The sequence below is a fragment of the Falco cherrug genome, chromosome Z (assembly GCF_023634085.1).
Source record: "Falco cherrug isolate bFalChe1 chromosome Z, bFalChe1.pri, whole genome shotgun sequence".
Classification (NCBI taxonomy): domain Eukaryota; kingdom Metazoa; phylum Chordata; class Aves; order Falconiformes; family Falconidae; genus Falco; species Falco cherrug.
In genome coordinates, this window is record NC_073720.1 from 65,057,047 (window position 1) to 65,064,551 (window position 7,505).

Sequence of the window (7,505 nt, forward strand, 5' to 3'; positions counted from 1 at the left end):
AACCAATGGAAATAGGCAATCTGTAACTACATTCAGAAAAAAGCTTATGCCTACATGATTCATACTATTAATTCTTGAAAATAAAAAGCATATTCATCCTTGACACTTTCTGAACCTGTTTCTTCCTCAAATGAAGTACTTCAGCTGTATCCTATTGAGTAGAATTTGAGTAAAGACTGCATTTTATGTCATCCCGTCTGATCCTTCCTCCTTTCATAGTAGCCACTACACGGCTACATGTTGTCACTGGTAAACTTTCATAACAGGCCTCCTGAAGTCAGTGGCAGCTTTGGTGACACCTGAAGTCATGCCAGGTATTCACCATCTCTGTTAGCCCACTCACTCCACTCCCATGTGTATTTTCTGACTACTTTTTTTAGACAATTTCTTTCAGAGTTTCTTGCAGGACTTTCTAGGATGGTATGTACAATTCCAAAGCTGTTTGGAAAGCCAAACCCTCAAAATACCAAACCCCCTTTTCAACTGCCAATATTCTTATGGGAGTATCGGAACTGCCACTGGTCTGGGTCAGAGATGGCTGTGACAGCGTGTGAAGCTTTTTCCTGCTTCTCTATCACAGAGTTCTCTTACATGGATTATACTAATTTCTTCTGCTCCAGGACTGGCAGCTGCTAACAACTATGGTCTGCTAGACTTTAAAGTTTGTAGCAATAATCTTCCTAATAAAACAGCAAACAGCTCATGATCTATAGCTATCTATAATCCTATATGATAATTTCTCTGTTCCCTGAGAAAACAGTTGTAGATGCATTCTTTGGAAAGCTACTGGAGTATCTAAAAGACCTCTCCTTCCCTCTCCAAGCCAATTCTGAAAAACGCTTTCTTGGGAAGCCCACAGTTGTATTAAAAAAACAATTCCATTATTCTGAAAGGCAATGCCTTCCTAACACATCTGTTATTCAGAAAACAAAATACAGATTATTTATGACTGGTTAGTGGACTACAATTTTAGAATCAAGCAAGCAATTTAACTGATTTCAGCTATTTATCCAGAATTCAGAGCATGTGCTTAGTCTTATAGCCATTACCTGCATGATATTACTGACAGCAGTTGGGATTACTCATGCCAGAAGCTTGCTTTTTTCTTATTCTTTTTTTTTTTTTTTTTTTTCCTTCCCCCACTCCCCATCCCCACCTCACCCCCCTTTATTTTACCCAAAGCATCACTCTACTTTCTGTAGTTTTGAATGCTTGGGAAGATCCTTTGAAAATATACTTTCTATTAAATTTACTCGTTTTGCTGACATTACTGCTAGGTTGATACGGAAAGGCAACATCAGTAAGAGCATAGGTTTAGGGAAGAACAACTGCTTTCTATTTCACTCAGACAATTCATGACTTTGCAGATTATCCTGTTGGAAAAACAGGTGCAAAGCTGGATAGGAGCTTAGTGACTGATGTGCTTCTAACAGCCTCAGCCAGCCAGCTTCAACTGAAGCAGCTGAGATTTGTTCAAGTTCTCAACAAAATTCAGTTTGCTTTATCATATCCTTGCCCAGCAGGGAGAGAAAAAGCTCCCAGGCAAGCTAAATGTTAAATAAGGCATTTGTAGATATTGACACTATCTGGTTACCCAATTTCAGACAGGATGCCAAGGCTTCATAGAGTGATAGAGAGGTCTGTATACTGCTGGAAACAGTATCTCAGACAGGTAGTCAAAGTGTCATCTCACAGGACAATTTTGACCTTGTGGTGATTCAGGATGAGCTAGTTGTGCTTGATTTCTTGTCAGCATCCCGATGTCTTAATACTGGAGGCAATATTGGAATCGGCCACTGGAAGAAGCTAAAAACAGGTGTCATTTTACTTCTGGAAGCTGCCCCAGTAAAGACTCATCGCTTACTCTCCCAGTGGTAACTTTTGAAAAATACAGGTGAGGCCTGTAACTGAGGTGCTGATCTCTGTGTAGCAATGAGGTAGAGATAGAAGTGACTGTGCAGGCAGAGGAGCTGAAAATCTTTTTAAATCTCGGAAAAAGTCAGTGGGAAGGGAAGAGAAGGAAAGGAAACATGAAGCCTTAACTTCATGTTTACTCCAGATTGCCACGGTAGGAACCTGAGTGTGTCTTCTTAGCTGTGCCTCACAGATGACCTGCTCTTGTCCAGCTTTCACAGAGTTCTTACTAATGAATCAAGTCATCTTATTTCCCTCAAGAAATCAGACTGGGACACCTAACAATTCTGCCTATTCAGGTCATGGCTGAAATACGACTTGTGATAATGCCTGTAGACATGCAGACCTGTTCCAGGTCTAAAGGAAGAAGCATGAATCACACCTCTATCTTTGAATTTCTAAGAGGTTCAGACACAACTATGGATAAGCTTCGTGTAATCAGATGTCTCTTCTACCACTCATACCTTCTGGCAGAAAAGACCACATGTGGACACTCTTAGCCTCACTAGAAAAACGTCCTTAGCCAAGTTAATCCTTACAGGCTGCCAAATATACAAATCCCACACTCCCAAATGTACAAATCCTGCTCAGACAGAAAATGCAATTAATGGGGAAGCATCACAGACAGAAGACAGAGAAGAGAAGGTCAGCCAACACAGACACCCCTGCTGGAAGGCTTCACCAACGCGCTGTTCATGTGCTCTTGAGTATCCTGCTTTGACAGAGGCAAACACCACTTTGTAAGAACTGAGTTTACACTGATGCTAAAGAGGCAGAAAAAAAGATCCAAGTTCTAATTTACATTTCAAACACTCATTTTGCTTTTCTAAATGGTTTGAATCTAATTTGCTAATGACATCATAATTTATGAACCATGTCATTAAAAGACAACACTTTAGCTGTGGATGACATTGTTTATCCTCTAGGGGAACATTTGCTGCATTAGACATAATATACATAGCCAAGGTGTTTATGAAATGAGTACCAATTTTGTCTTCACTTTCAAGAAGATTTACTGGTTCAAATTTACAGATTGGTGTCCTGAGTGTGAAAACAGTAGTTTGCATGTCACATGATATATCAGTCTGCTTTTATACCAGTGTATGAGCACAACAGTTGTGAATAAACTCCAGATTTACAACACTGCTGAGGTCTTCTACAAAGGGATACATATAAAGCTGTCACTTCCCTGGCTATGCTTTCTGAAGTTAGAGAATTTTGACACAGAATATTGCTAAATCTAAGAAAGTGCTGGCTTTTCTGTCAACTGGGAGAGAGACAGGGCATAGCCCCAAAAAGAAAAAGCTTTCCTGGAACTGAATTTTAAGTATTCACTGCAATCCCTTGCCTTCAGCAGCAGCCACAACTGGCAGTCTTAGGCGTTACTTTTTCTCACTTGTCAGGTTGATGGAAGGAAAGATGTGAAGGAATAGATCTGTAAAAAGTGAGTTCCCTAGAAGCTGAAGTGCCAATGAAATCACAAGAATGCTAATGTTTAAAGAAACCCGAACATTTTGTAACAGACCAGTACATGGACTTTATCAATCTGATGTTTTAATGAGGAGAAGAATGCCACCGTTTGCCAAGCCAAAATTTCTCTATTGCTAAGAATACCATTGACATACCCCTAGATACAACCAGAGAAACGTCTGCTCTGTTTCTATTTTGCCTCTGCTTCTGCTAGAAACTGAGGCCATATTTTAAGATATGTAAAAAATGACATAAAAATAAATCAGTTTCCAGGTAGCGTTTGTGGGATTTGTTTTAAATCCACCAAAGTCTATTTTGAATTGAAAACCAATTATCAGTGTAAGGCTTTTGGGCCTCTAATAAGGATTATCTAGAATTTAATGGATTAAATAATATAAATGGGATTCTGTAATCTGTTTCACCACCCAAATCATTACGTTGTCAACCAAAACTCTGTGAGATGTGCTATCTAAACCAGTATGTAATTAAGGTATTCTTCCAGACATAGTGAAAATATGTCATCCAGCAAAGTAAAAGCAATCTAAACTCCAAAGAAACAATAAAGTTTCAATGCTGTTACAATTACACTAAGCATTTCAGCATATAAAACACAATATCAAGTCATATTCCTGAAAGCATTTCCCAGCAAAATGGTGATTAACACATTTGACCCTTGAGGTATTTATCCCAGGTTCCTTTGCTTGCAGTCACAAATTTAATTCCTTTTCATAGATCACAGAATGGTTTGGGTTGGAAGGGACCTTTAAAGGTCATCTAGTCCAACCCCCTGCCATCGTCAGGGATATCTTCAACTTGATCAGGTTGCTCAGAGACCTGCTCTGTTTATTCAGAGCAATTTAAATATCCCAGACTGTTTCCACTTTTTCTGACATGTTACAGTGCTTCATATCAATGGGTGATAAAATCAAAACCCAGTAAAATATTTGACGGCAATGTACTAAGAAGAAATACTTACAGTTAACGATTAGCAGTCTTGCTTCATAGGAAATACAGAGAACACAAATGGCAAGTGGAAAACATGTCATCAACATCAGTTTCTGATGAATTAAATATTGAGAAGTGACAGCAGTATGAGCAAATTGTCATTCCAGACAACTGCATTTCCATGCATTATGTATATTCTATGTATTTTGTAAGAAGTTCTTGTTTTAAAACAGTTTGTGTAGTCTTCAGGGCTTAGGGGGTTGCTTACACTTGTAAAAAATCTTTAAAGCACTACTTTTTTCCACTAGCTTAACCCTATGAAGTCTTAAAACAACACTGAAAAGTTCTCCAGTGGCTAAAAGCTCCTTTTCCAAAAGTGAACAAGGTGTTTAAAATCCTCAGCTTTTCATGTCAGGCCACTTGGTTACTCTTTTAGTAAAGGGAATTCAATGCTCAGATCCTTCAGGCACCTCTGAACATCTGACTTGCAAATGTAAAGGTGTATTTGGCCTGGCTGAGGTGGAGTCAATTTTCCCCGCCGCAGCCCTCGTAGGGCCGTGCTTGTACTGGTAGCTAGAAGGGTGCTGATAACAGCGGTGTTCTGACCACTGCTGGGCAGCGTCCCACAGCAGCAGGGCTGTTCTCTGACCTTCCCCCCACCCCCGCCCCACTCCTAAAGGCCAGTGGGCTGGGGGTGGGCAAGATCTTGGGAGGGAACATAGCCAGGACAGATGACCTAAGCTGACCAAAGGGATTTTCCATACCATATGACGTCTGCTCAGCAATATATCTAACAGAAAGGAGGGGCTGGTGTTTTCCAGAGCAACCAGTAGGCAAACTGAAGCTCTGCTTTGCAGGAAGTGGCTGGACATTGCCTGATGATGGGAAGTAAAGAATAAACATTTTGTTTTCCTTCATTTCCATGTGTGGCCTTTGCTTTTGCTTTATTAAACTTCCTTTATCTTGACCCATGATTTTTTTCTCCATCTTATTTTCTGCCCCCATGCTGCTTAGGAGTGAGTGATAGATCAACTTGGTGGGCACTTAGTGTTCAGCCAAGGCCAAGTCACCACAACAGGGTCCCACTGCCATCAGTGCAGCTCTCCAAAACTGAGAATCAGTATTATTTCCAAATCATCTAGAATTCCTTTCTCAAAAATAACACACTCTCATTACCATTCATTACCAGCACTACAAAAAAATGTATGATGAAACATAAGGGTGACTGCTGTAACAAGTTACTGGGCACAAACTGTTGAATTTACAAAGCTCTCTAGAGTAGGATTTTTATAAAATAAATCACTTAAAATAGGGAGAATCAATTTAGAATATATAAAGGAGAGGGAAAGAATAATAGCTTCAATGGCATTCATTTGAATGTTGCAAAACCCACTCAAACACCACTAAAATGTCAATACATGCAGAGTTATTGTATTATGCTAGTCAGGATACTACTTTTTCTTTCAAGTGAGAGAAACCGTCATACTTTCCTAGATACTGTGACATAGAAATTCTTAATGAGGATCACTGTACTATGACTGACTGGAACACTGTTCAAATAAGACATACTAAGGAAAACCACCAACTATTTATACTTGCCTACAGTTGAGCACTTACTGCTCATCCTGTAAGCAGCACTAGCAGCTTTTCCTAGATCCTTACATAATCTTGGCAGAGTTCCTTCAGCTACTGCACACACTGAGTATACAAAAATTTATACAAAATTGTTTCATATAGACAGAGGATCATGTTATGTATATCTCAGAAATTTGGTATCCGACTGGCAACATCTCCGGGAAGAAAATTGCAGCTCTAATAAAATATTTTTTTTACTTCAATGTATATTTTCATAATGACCTGAAACATGCAACAAATAGGGTGGTATCTAAGTCAAGTGTATGCAGGCAACAGCATACGCATAAGTACAAAATCTCAAAGTTACAAGGAAATATGCAGGTGAAGAACTGGGCCCTAATCTTTGCAGATAGCTTAAGGTATCTTTCTTACATAGTGTACTCTGTAAGATAGTAAATTAATCCATCTTTCAAGTAACACTGCATCTTACTGATTAGAAACCTACTAGATATGTGGGGTCCTTGACCTGACACTACTTTTAGCAAGCTAATAACAATACTGAACTTCAGGGACACTGAAATTAAACATAACTGTTTTCTCTGTATCTTCTAAGCCATATTTCCTATACTATTGAAGCTAACTTTGGACTTCTGTCAGCACAGCAGGCTTTGGAGTGAGTTGAAGAGACAAGTATTTTTTATCCTCACCTTTCACTCAACAAACCATCAATATCTTTTAGTCCATGTAAAACCATCCTTGAAGCAGCCTTCTCCCTGGTTCTAGATACTCAGGTATTTTCTAAAATTATCACTTTTCACATAAAAGCTCTCTAAACATCTGACTGCTTTCCTTTTGACTTGTATCAGAAAAACTCATGTCATTGTCACTTTCTTCTTGAACAGCTGCAGGCCCCACTTTTCCTCTTGACTACTACAATTTTATCTGGCATTTGGCAGGTGGGGACCAATCCCATTCACATGCCTTCTCAATGCTGAGTATGTTAGCCACCTTCTGAGAGTTACCTCTGAGTTGCTGTTTACCTCCTAAACAATAAGCTTTCTCTGTTTCACTCTTACTATTTCCTTCTTCCCTTACATTTCCCTTGCTCCCCCTCCCCCTCCAACAGCTATATTATTAATTACAAATCTCACATGAAAAGAGGAAAGCCAGATCAATTCTTCACCACAGTCATGTGACAGGATGTTGCTTCACAACTTTTCAACTTTCCATTTGTGTTTTTAAGGAAGGAATCTCTCTTTTTTTTTCTCTTAAGAGCTCAGAGCCACAGGCTGTATATCCTGATTCACACCTCTGGGTATTATCAGGCTAGAAGTATGAATTAGTGGAACTTAAAGTTATTGACAAAGGCATGCTTTCAAACACCTATGTACTTACTTTTAGGTGTGAGTAGTTCTATGGAAGAATGACCACAGCCATAGTAAAGAGATGTGCAAAAGTGTTTGGAGAACCAGAATCTTTATTGTAAGGAATAACTAAGGACAGGAAAAAACCCACAGATTTTTAAGATACTATGAACTTTCAGCTTTTTAAGCAAGTTTTAGCTTTTTTTTTTTTGCCTTGAAAACAAAGAAATCTGACTG